Below are 12,937 nucleotides of genomic sequence, written 5' to 3'. Positions count from 1 at the left end.
AGAACTGCTTCCTACCTTGTACAAGAACATCAGGTCTAATCCCCAGAACTATAAAAACAAAATAAAGTATACCATTCAGGGAAATTGAAGCTGGTAGTCCATATATCCCAGGTCAAAAAACCCACTATCTTCCCATAGCATCCATATTTCCTCGGGTTTTGTTCCGTCTTTACACTGCTTCTTCTACCCCTTTTTATGAATTGTCAGAGTAGGAGCTTGAGGGGTTGGAGAGATGGCTCAGCTGTTAAGAGTGCTGGCTGCTCCTCCAGAATATTCTGGCTCTAGTCCCAGCACCCACATGTTGGCTCACAATCATCTTTAATTCCAATACTAGGGGATCCAGTACCCTCTTCTGGCCTCCACATATATTGGGTATGTACATGGTACACAGATACACATGTGTGCAAAACATCCATTCACATAAAATAATTTTTAAAAATTAAAGAATTGGACCTTGAGCAGGCAACAAACACTGATTGAATAACAGGGAGTGATATAGTTTAATCCTGATTTTCTTTTGCCAGAAAAATAAATACATAAAATAGTGTCTCTCCAAAGATATTTGGCTTTCAGCCCCCTCAATGTTAATTCATCACATAACAAAGTTACACACACATGAGTCATTATGAAGCTGGGCACAGTACCACATACCTATAATCTCAGCACTCAGAAGTTGGAAATGGGAGACTCAAGAGTGTGAGGCTCTTTCTACAGCTAAACCCAGTCAATACCAAGTCACAGATGGAGGACAGGCACATGGGGCCCTATCCCTCACTATTGGCTACTAAAGGATTCTGGATGAGGCAAGTCATTGTCTTCAGTTGCGCACTCACCAGTAAACCCATCATGTTTCATTAGATAGTTCCATATCCAAGGATACACTCAACCAGTGGCCCTGGTTAAACTCAGTGAATCCCAGAACAAAGCAAAAAGACATGAGCATGGTAAAGGAACCAATGGGGGAAAAGAATTTGACAGGAGTGGGAAGGTGAAAAGAGTGAGGGTAAGAGTAAACAGAATGTATTACATACATGTAAGTAATGGTCAAAAACAGTGCTGGCAAGGTGGCATGGTGCGTAAAGGCACTTGCCACCAAGCCTGATGACCTAAGTTTAATTCCTGGAACCTACACAATGGAGAAAAGAACTAATTTCACAATATTGTATTCTGACCTCCACACACAAGTTGTAACAGGTGCCACACATTTACATAAAATAAATAATGCAATACATTTTTAAAAAGAACTTGTTTTGTTTGTTTGTTTATTTAGTTTTTTGAGACAGGGTTTCTCTGTGTTGCTTTGGCTGTCCTGGACTCATTTTGTAGACCAGACTGGCCTCGAACTCACAGTGATCCGCCTGCCTCTGTCTCCCGAGTGCTGGGATTAAAGGCGTGCGCCACCATGCCCGGCCTTAAAAAGAATTTGTGAAAGAAGAAATTTCATTAATTTGTAAAAGTAAGACTTTGGGGCCATCCTAAACTACATAGGAAGAACTTATCTCAGAAGCAAAACCAAGGATTCACTGGCAACTTAAAAAACATGAAACTTTAGTTCATTTTTGTTACATTGTGCGCTCCTCATGAATACCCATTTACTCTTAGGCACTTGTATAGTGCATTCACGTAGACTGTGTTTGATGAAAGCAGAAAAGATAAGAAATGAATATTTCTAAGCCAGAGTTCCTTAAAAATTAATTACTAAAAATCATTATTTTTACATCATTTTATACACAGACATGTGCTATTTTGATGGTATAAAAGCCTTTTATTAAAGTAGAAGTAAGTAGTGCTTATCTCTCTTTTGTTAAAGTATATTTTAAGATCATGATGAAAAGAAATGGTAATTGTTCTAGAATTATTTGGTTGTCTGTTAGAAACAGTAATTGACTCTAAGAATTTTATGCTTTAATTCTTAAATTATTAAAAACCCATTATTCTCTCTCCATTAATGGACAGAGGGATAAAGGAAGGGAGGCAGGATAAAGAAACGATGAGTTCTGTTTAGCTCTCACCAAAACATGAGCTAGTTAAGGACTGGAACTGCTATCTCCAGCTTCCCTGCCTAGACCTTGAAGCAGAGGGGGGTGGGGAAATGCTCTGTGAGCCATGTCCATGTGCCTTTGAGGATACCTCTGACTGTAAAGCTGATAAAGATGATTTAGAGATTTTCCACTCCTTATTAAAGCCTAAGCTTCTATCCCACCCTCTGCCAGCATTAGCAGAGCACTTAGTGCACTAACAAAACCTGAACTAGCCATTCCCTGAGGAGCTCCCAGGTTCAACAGGGCAGGGACTTCTCAGGGGTTCCCAAAGCTCCACAAAAGCCCCTGGTTAAGAGGACACATTCATACCACTTGAGAGGATATCTCGCAGGCAGAAAAAGCCTCTAAAGCCACACAAAGGATAGTTTTAAAGAGCAAACATGAGCCGGTGAGTCACCAGGCACTCAGGGACAATCTACAAAAGGAAGGGCTTCTACTTGTTTTATACTATGTATTGCAAGTTGATCTGGAGGGAGGAACTGTGTGATGTTATTTACTCTTTTCACCTCGTCATTCTAATTGCAACGCTGAAAAGACACGGAAACACACGGAAAATAAAACAAAAGGTGGGATCCAAGATGGCGGCGAGCAGTGTGGACCGCGTTTGGAGGCTCCAGTGAACAATTCAGGGAATTGCACAGATTTCTGAGCCAGTAACACCGAGGTCCGAACATCACGGCAGCGGGAGTGCTCCACGGTTCGGAGGGACCAGGGTGCGGAGGACCTGTGTGCCCCTGCACACGGGAGGAGCGTGGATTTTCTCTGATCGGAGTGGCAGCGGCAGAGGCAGCAGCACCAGCGGCGCCAGCAGCGGTGGCTGAGGTTTGCAGCTCATAGCCTTCCGGTAGAGGCGATTGGTGTGGTGGCTGGTGGGAGTTGCTGCGGGAGAGGGGACTCGGGGCAGGATTTGGGTCGCGTGGAGCCTTCGGACCCAGACTGGACTCGGCGGACAGTTCGGTCCCAGAGTCCCGGGTACTGGCCCGGCCCAGCAAGCAATTCTGCCCGAGGCACTAACTCAGTGTGGCCACAGCTCCCCTGCTGTGGTGCAGGCTTAGTTGAGTGCGCAGCTCCACACTAGGCAGCACCTCAGCTCAGCGGCAGCTCCCCTACGGTGACACAGTCTGGGCGGAGCACTTGGTTCCACCACAGGCGCTAACTCAGAGCAGCCGCAGTTCTCCTGCTGTGGAACAGGCTTGGCCGAGCACTGAGCACTCAGTTCCACCCTAGGCGCCACCTCAGCTCAGCAGCAGCTCCCCTTCAGTGACACAGTCTGGGCGGACCACTTGGTTCCACCACTGGTGCTAACTCAGAGCAGCCGCACTTCTCCTGCTGTGGCGCAGGCTGGACAGAGCGCTCGGTTCCACCAGCTCTAAGACTCTGGTTGGACACAGTGTGCAGTTTGAATCCAGAATTCCTGGTTGAGATTAGTGGTCAGTTCGGGCCCTGAGTCAATAACTGACCACAGCATGCACTCTGGGCCAAAAGGCCCTAGCGGAGCTTGGTGCGTAGTCCCAGCCCAAAAATTCTGGCTGGACCCTGTGTGCATTTTGGGCCCAGAAACCTTAGCTGAGCTTGGCAGATGGTTCAGGCCCTGAGAATCTAGCTGAGTTCAGCCCGTGGTTTGGGCCCAGTGCTCCTGGCTGGATTTGGCAGGGAACACAGAAGGCTGTGGATACCTTGGCCTGACCCAAAGCTCATTCAGAGACCCAGAACAATTGCAGGATCCACAGCACAGGTGGGCTGAAGATCACTGGCTGTGAGAGACCAGAACAACAGGGCTAACCTCCTAACATCCACACCAGTGAAGCTTTGAGCTCCCAGCCTAGGGAAATCGTGAGAAAACAAGTGAATCTATCATCAGACTCCCTTCATCCAACTCTGGAAGCTACCCAACAAAAACAAAGACAGCAAGATGTCTAAAGGACAATGAAAAAGCATACGCAAAAAACCCCAAAACAACATGGCATCTCCAGTTTCCAGCTATCCCAAAGAAAATAACCCAGAGAACTCAAATACAACGGAAATACAAGAAAATGACCTCAAATCCTTAGTAATGAGGATGATAATGGAGAAAACAAATAAAATTCGTAATCAAATGCAGGAAGACGCAGACAAACAGGTGAGAGACATAAAAGAAGCAAATAAAGTGGAACTGGAAAAATTGCAGGAAAATGCAAACAACCAGATGAAAGAAATAAATAAAACGGTTCAAGCTCTGAAGACCTATAAAGAGGCAATGGAAGAAACTCAGGAATATACAAAAAATCAGATGAAAGAAATAAAAAAATCAGTCCAAGATCTGAAAATGAAAATGGATTCAATGATAAACACACAGACAGAAGAAAAACGAGAACGTGAGACCTCAGAGAAGAAGGCGAGCAACACAGAGGTGAGCTTTTCTAACAGAATCCAAGAGATGGAAGAACGAATCTCAGGGCTAGAAGATACAATCACAGATATTGAATCAACCATTAGAAGAAAATGCCAAATCTGAAAAACTCCTGACACAAAACATCCAAGAAATTAAGGACACCATGAAAAGAAGAAATTTGAGGATAATAGGCATTGAAGAAAGAGAAGACATCAGACTCCAGGGCCCAGAAACTATTCTCAACAAAATCATAGAAGAAAATTTCCCCAATCTAAAGAAAGAAATGCCTATACATACAAGAGGCCTACAGAACACCAAATAGAATTGACCAGAAAAGAAAAACTGCCCGCCACATAATAATCAAAACACAAAACATGCAGAACAAAGAAAAATATTAAAAGCTGCAAGGGAAAAGAGCCAAATAACATTTAATGGTAAACCTATCAGAATTACACCTGACTTCTCAGCAGAGACCATAAAAGCCAGAAGGGCCTGGACAGAGATCCTGCAAACCCTAAGAGACCACAGATGCCAGGCCAGACTATTTTACCCAGCAAAATTATCAATAACCATTGACGGAGAAAACAAAATATTCCATGACAAAAACAAATTCAAACAGTACCTATCCACAAATCCAGCTTTACAGAAGGGACTAGAAGGAAAACTCCATCCCAAAGGGTCAAGATACAACCAAAACTACCCAGGAAATAGATAACTATCCCATGTCAAAAACACAACTACACAAATGCTCGACTGGAAACAACATCAAAATTAAGACTCTTAACAGTCACTGGTCATTAATATCTCTCAACATCAATGGCCTCAATTCTCCAATAAAAAGACACAGACTAACTGAGTGGGTACATAAACAAGATCCAACATTCTTCTGCATCCAAGAAACACATCTCACCCATAATGAAAGGCATTACCTCAGGGTAAAAGGTTGGAAAAAAATATTCCAAGCAAATGGTCACAAGAAGCAAGCAGGCGTAGCCATTTTAGTATCGAACAAAATAGACTTTCAACCAAAATTAACCAAAAGGGATGAGGAAGGACACTTCATACTCATCAAAGGTAAAGTCAACCAAGATGACATCACAATTCTGAACATCTATGCTCCCAATACAAGGGCACCCACATTTGTAAAAGATCTCCTAAAAAAGCTTAAACCACACATCGATCCCCACACAATAATAGTGGGAGACTTCAACACCCCACTCTCACTGAAGGATAAGTCATTGAAACAGAAACTAAGCCGAGAAATAACATCATTAACCAATGCCATGGGTCAAATGGATCTAACAGATATCTATAGAACCTTTCACCCAAACAAGAAAGAATACACCTTCTTCTCTGCACCCCATGGAACCCTCTCCAAAATTGATCACATCGTAGGTCACAAAGCAAGCCTCAATAGATACAAGAGGATTGAAATAATACCTTGTATCCTATCAGATCACCATGCTCTTAGGCTGCAATTCAACAACAACAGAAATAACAAAAAGCCTACACGTACGTGGAAACTAAACAACTCTCTGCTAAATGACACCTGGGTCAGGGAAGAAATAAAGAAAGAAATCAAGGAGTTTCTGAAATTCAATGAAAATGAAGGAACAATGTACCCAAATTTGTGGGATACATTGAAAGCAGTGCTAAGAGGAAAATTCATAGCACTAAGTGCCTTTAAAAAGAAATTGGAAACATCGCACATAAGCATCTTTACGACACAACTGGAAGCCCTAGAAAAAAAAGAAGCAGAAACACCCAAGAGGAGTAGACGCCTAGAAATAATCAAACTCAGGGCTGAAATTAACAAATTAGAAACTAAGAAAACAGTCCAAAGAATCAACAAAACCAAAAGCTGGTTCTTTGAGAAAATCAACAAGATAGACAGACCATTAGCCAAACTAACTAAAAGGCAGAGAGACAGTATTGAAATCAACAAAATCAGAAATGAAAAGGGAGACATAACAACAGACACTGAAGAAATTCAAAGAATCATAAGATCGTACTTTGAAGGCATATACGCCACAAAATTTGAAAATCTAAGGGAAATGGACGATTTTCTTGATCAATTTCACTTGCCAAAGTTGAATGAAGAACAGATAAACAAGCTAAATAGTCCCATTTCCCCTACAGAAATAGAAGCAATCATCGATGGTCTCCCAACCAAAAAAAGCCCAGGGCCAGATGGTTTCAGTGCAGAATTCTACCAGACCTTCAAGAGAGAGCTAATACCGATACTCTTCAAGCTACTCCAAAAGATAGAAATGGATGGAAAATTACCAAATTCATTCTATGAGGCCATAGTCTCATTGATACCTAAACCTCACAAAGACTCAACAAAGAAAGAGAATTTCAGACCAATTTCTCTTATGAACATAGATGCAAAAATACTAAATAAAATACTTGCAAAACGAATACAGGAACACATAAAAGATATCATTCATCATGACCAAGTAAGCTTCATTCCAGGCATGCAGGGATGGTTTAATATACGGAAATCCATCAATGTAATCCACCATATAAACAAACTGAAAATAAAAAAACCGCATGATCATCTCCTTGGATGCAGAGAAAGCATTTGATAAAATTCAACACCCATTCATGTTTGAAGTTTTAGAGAGATCGGGGATACAAGGCACTTTCCTCAACACAATAGCCAAAATCAAAGTAAATGGTGAGATACTCAAGGAAATTCCTCTAAAATCGGGAACAAGGCAAGGCTGCCCACTCTCTCCATATCTCTTCAATATAGTACTCGAAGTTCTAGCCAGAGCAATAAGACAACAAAAGGAGATCAAGGGTATCCAAATGGGAAAGGAGGAAGTCAAATTATCCCTCTTTGCAGATGATATGATAGTGTACATAAGTGACCCTCAAAATTCCACCGGAGAACTTCTAAAGCTGATAAACACCTTCAGCAAATTGGCTGGATACAAAATTAACTCAAAAAAGTCTGTAGCCTTCCTATACACAAATGACAAGCTTGCAGAGGAAGAAATTAGGAAAACCACACCCTTCACATTAGCCACAAGCAATATAAAATATCTAGGAGTTACCCTAACTAAGGAAGTGAAGGACTTGTATGAAAAAAATTTCAAAACTCTGCAGAAAGAGATTGAAGATGACCTGAGAAGATGGCATGATCTTCCTTGCTCATGGATCAGGAGAATTAACATAGTAAAAATGGCCATCCTACAAAAAGCAATCTACAGATTCAATGCAATCCCTATCAAAATACCTACACAATTTTTTAAAGACATTGAAAGTTCAATTCTGAACTTCATATGGAAAAACAAAAAACCCCAGAATAGCTAAAACAATCTTGTACAATAAAAGGTTGCTCTGGAGGAATCTCCATACCTGATTTCAAACTGTACTATAAAGCAATAGTAATTAAAACAGCATGGTACTGGTACAGCAACAGGCTGGTTGATCAGTGGAATCAAATCGAAGACCCAGATATGAATCTACACACATATGGTCACTTGATTTTTGACAAAGAAGCCAATCCATTCAATGGAAAAAGGATAGCATCTTCAACAAATGGTGCTGGTCTAACTGGAGGTCTATGTGTAAAAAAATGAAACTGGACCCATATTTGTCACCTTGCACAAAACTCAAATCCAAATGGATTAAAGACCTCAACATAAAACCAGAAGCACTAAGCCACTTAGAGGAAAAAGTGGGAAAGAGCCTGGAACATATTGGCACAGGAGACAACTTCCTGAACAGAACACCAACAGCCCAGGTCTTAATGTCAACCATTAATAAATGGGACCTCATGAGGCTGAGAAGCTTCTGTAAGGCAGGAGGACACTGTCAAGAGAACAAAGCGACCAGCCTACAGACTGGGAAAAAATCTTCACCAACCCTACATCTGACAAAGGTCTAATATCCAAAATATATAAAGAACTCAAGACATTAAACCCCACCAAACCGAATAACACAATTGAGAAATGGGGCTTGGAACTAAACAGAGAATTCTCAACAGAGGAGTATCAAATGGCTGAGAAACACTTAAAGAAATGCTCAACCTCCTTAGTCATCAGGGAAATGCAAATCAAAACAACTCTGAGATTCCATCTAACACCCATCAGAATGGCTAAGATCAAAAACTCAAGCGGAAACCACATGCTGGCGAGGATGTGGGGAGAGAGGAACACTCCTTTATTGCTGGTGGGAATGCAAACTAGTACAGCCACTTTGGAAATCTATCTGGTGCTATCTCAGAAAACTGGGAATAGGGCTTCCTCAAGACCCAGCTATTCCACTCCTTGGAATATACCCAGAAGATGCTCCAGCACACAACAAGAAAATTTGCTCAACCATGTTCATAGCAGCCTTATCATTATAGCCAGAACATGGAAACACAGCCTAAGTGTCCCTCAGTAGAAGAGTGGATAAAGAAAACTGTGGTACATATACACTATGGAATACTACTCAGCTATTAAAAACAAGGAATTCCCAAAATTTGTGGATAAATGGATTGAGCTAGAAATGATCATAACGAGTGCGTTAACCCAGAAGCAGAAAGAATCAAACGGTATATACTCACTTATATCTGCATACTAGCCCAAGGGGCATGTCCCACGAAAACCTTCACTTACCAGGAAACTGGGACAGAGGGGAAGGCATCCTATTGGGACTCTAAATGAGAGATGCATGGGAGAATAGCAAAATAAAAGGATACAGAGGGTCCTAGAAATCTACAAGTAGAACAATATGATAGGCAGATTTGGGCCCAGGGGTCCCGCTCATACTAAGGCACCAGCCAAGGACAATACAGGAGGTAAACTTTAAACCCCTTCCCAGATCTAGCCAATGGTCAGAATATTCTCCACAGTTGAGTGGAGAGTGGGATATGAGAATATATAGGGGGGAGGTAATCCCCCTCAGGAACAGTCATAGAGGAGGGGAATAATGGGAAAATGGGGGGGGGCGAGGAATGGGAGGATACAAGGGATGGGATAAAACATTGAGATGTAACAAGAATAAATTTTTAAAAATTTGAAAAAAAAAACAAAAACAAAAACAAAAAAAACAAAAGGTGAGCCCTGGAGTTAGCTTAACCTCTAGCTCTAGGAGCTTTCCAAGTGCCAGCCCAGCTTCCTCCTTGTTCTTACTCATTCTTAGCATCATCCTTATCACAAAGTATATCTATGTCCACCCAACTCCCACACCTTGGCTCAGCCACTCTGACCACGAGTCCAATTCGGACAATGCTTTAGATGCAAGCTATGCAGCTCCCCATGTCAGAAGTTTAGCTTTTACTAAAGGTGTTGGTTTTGAGAAAATTTGCTGCTACACAAGCTTTGGACCTACAGGAGTGAAATCTGGAGCCCAAAGTCATTCCCCTGCCATCAAGTCCCTCCTCACCACCATAATGGGAATTAGGCAGGAAAGTATACTTTATCCTCCATGAAATGTGTAAACAGTCACTGGAAAGAAAGAGGGATAGGTACCTTATCAGGCATTTTTAATTGGCAATTACTGAAACAGAAGCTGTATAGCCTGTTGTCTGTGTCCTAAATATCCTTAAGAGAGATAGGGCTAGGTAGAGAAATCCCAGGCAGACCACACTAAATATGTTCTTTCCACAACTTCGTTCTACTTCCAGCAGAATATTATACCATTTGCCTATATCCAGGGTCTTAAATGAACAACTAGAGGCATATAAGGCTGATGTGGCAATTCCTCCTTGATCCCACCGGATGAGAAGAAAGAAAAAATAAGGAAACTATATCAGTTATTGGGAAGTGTCTGCAAGTATCTGTTGATACATCTGAAATTACTATAACCAAGCAGTAGGTTGAATTAGCATCGGGTTTTCTAAAGTTTGTCTGCCTGTCTAGCTTACAATTTTAGAGATGCAGGTGAGCCATTTGCATGGGTGTCTGAGGAGCTCAGGAAAGCTCTCCTTACTGCAGGGCTTCTCAACAATAATATACATTGTGACTCTCTCAGCTCTTCAGAGGTAAAGGGTCTCAAAAACACTTGGCTGTTCCTAACTGTTTAATGCTGGGCCAGTGAAGCCTTGGTTTCGAAGTCAAACTAGAATCTGAATTCATTTTGTCTTTAATTCTCCTATACTTCAGATTATGTGTAAGAAGATGGGGAATACCAGCACATACCTGATGGAGTTACTCGGTACTAAGTGAAGACCTTGCTGAAAACAAAACTGGCTTGAACAAAGAGGAGCCCTTCTTAGTAGATGTAAGGTTAGGAGGAATTGTACATAGTAGATAACCACTGTGTTTACTCAACACACTTCTTTCAGAATGTTTTGTTTGGGGCCTCTCTGAGGCTAAACCACCACAGATATCTAGAGAATGTGGGATAACTGAAGATTCACAAAGAAATCAGCTCCCTAGTCCTTACACAGGCACTAAGACTTGAAAGAATGCTATACCAACAATAAAGAGAATAGCTAAAATCATTACTGTTTATTAAAGGGCTCACTAACCCAGTAGGTACTTTATATTTATATCATCCTAGTAAATTTTCAGAGTACATCTCAAGGTAGTATGATTGTCACTCCACTTTATGAAGAAAATAAGGTTCATATACTAAATACAATATTCCTTAGTATAGGTTATTAGTGGTAAAACTAAAACCTCTTATGATAGCTGAGTATGGTGGCCTATGTCTATGATCCTGGCACTTGGGAAGTAGTGTCAGGAGAATCAAGAGTTTTAAAACAGCCTCAGTGACACATTAAGTTTATAGCCAGCCTAGGATACACAAACCATGGCAAAGAGGTGGACAGGGAATATGGGGGCTTGGGACGGATGGCAGAGGGTGGAAGACAGACTTAAACTGGGTATGGTGGGTCACATTATAATCCCTGTGTTCTAGAAAGCTGCCTTAAATTTCAGGCTAGCCCAGGCTACATCGTAAGGCCCAGGCCAGCCTGAGTTATAGAGCAAGGCTATGTCTGGAAAACAAACAGAAGAACGAAAATGCCTGCCCATTAAAAGGCTAGCTAGGTCTTGGTTTCCAGATCTGGTCTATCATTCTATATAAGAACCAAATCATTAAACAAAAATCCTTCACCGCTGCACGGAAATGTTACCAATTCTTGTACACAGACTCTATGAGGCCAGAGGAGAGAAAGGGAAAATCTTACTTTTGAAATTATATACAGGAATGTGGAAAATACTTCATTAGAGACCTGCTTTGAAGGTTTTCCTAGAGTATCTCTTTCTTCATTTCTTACCCCTTGCTCAAGGAAACTGTAGAATTTTTTCAAATAGCAAATTCATTTGGAATAGGCTACACCTCTTCAGAGTGCACACTCATCTGTACCCTCGTTTTAAATGATGCCACCTGCTTTACAAAAAGCAATACTGGAAAAAATAATTCTGAGAAATTACAAAGCCATAAAATATGCTCCAGAGAGTACATGTTCCCTCTTTCCATATGAGCTATGCTTATGGTATATGATTTTTGCTGACCCATAATGCCTAATTATAAACAAAAATATTACCTTTGTCTTCTGCTTGGCCAACACAGAGGTTTTCCTCACTCCAGGTGTTTTGGGAGAAACAAAGATGAGAAAATCCTTGCGTATGAGAGAATTCAGAGGTCTAAAAGGAAAAAGGTACAACTTCAGCAGTCTAGAGCACTTCTTTCACATATGCACACAAAACCACATTGACATTTTTGGAAGGAAAGTTCTTGCTTAAATACACACACACACACACACACACAGAGAGAGAGAGACACAGAGAAAGAGACAGACAGACAGACAGACACAGACAGAGAGCAAGACAGAGACAGAGAGGGGGGGGCAGAGGGAGAGGGAGAGAGAGAGAGAACACAATAGCTATAATAGTTCCAGACGACTGTGCCTTTCAGTGTGGACAGTACGCTGGGATACACACACATCCTGGAGAAGCTGATGGAGCCTCTAAGGCGTGGCTGTCTGCCACAACCCTGCAGTATCCGGCCTGGCTATAAAGGGGATTGCTCAAGTAATGGGCTATAATCTCAGTGGTCACATGACTGCTTCCAAAGGGACCATATTCTATCCAGGCAGGACCAGACTGCTGTTTGCCAAGGCAAGCCACATCAGCATTAAATAGAAAAGAGCGTTTCAGTAAATAAGGGCAGAAAATCATTCTTTGGGTCAAATTAAGGCTATTTTTAGGAAGCATTGACATAATTTGTATATAATTAGGAGAAAGAAGTAGGAAAATATTCCTTAACACCAGAAAGACATTTGCTTAAAGGAAATACATTTGAGAACACTGTCAAACACTATTTCATGTGACATTTATATTTCTTTAGCTGCTTAGTTAACTTCTTGATGGAGAACCTACCTGTTAAAGAGACTCAGTTTCCTTATTATCAAAAAGGAAACGAACTTTAATCTGTAGTTCTGCAGGGTTTAGAATGAATAGAAGGAGGCACATGTGAAAACTCAAAGCAACAATATCATTGGCAAATGCCAATGGCAGTAGCTCATCTACCTTCTGGAACAATCCTAGGCCCAAAGACTATTCCAAGAGACTCGTGC

Source organism: Acomys russatus, chromosome X (assembly GCF_903995435.1).
Source record: "Acomys russatus chromosome X, mAcoRus1.1, whole genome shotgun sequence".
Taxonomy (NCBI): Eukaryota; Metazoa; Chordata; class Mammalia; order Rodentia; family Muridae; genus Acomys; species Acomys russatus.
Note: the sequence above shows the minus strand (reverse complement) of the source record.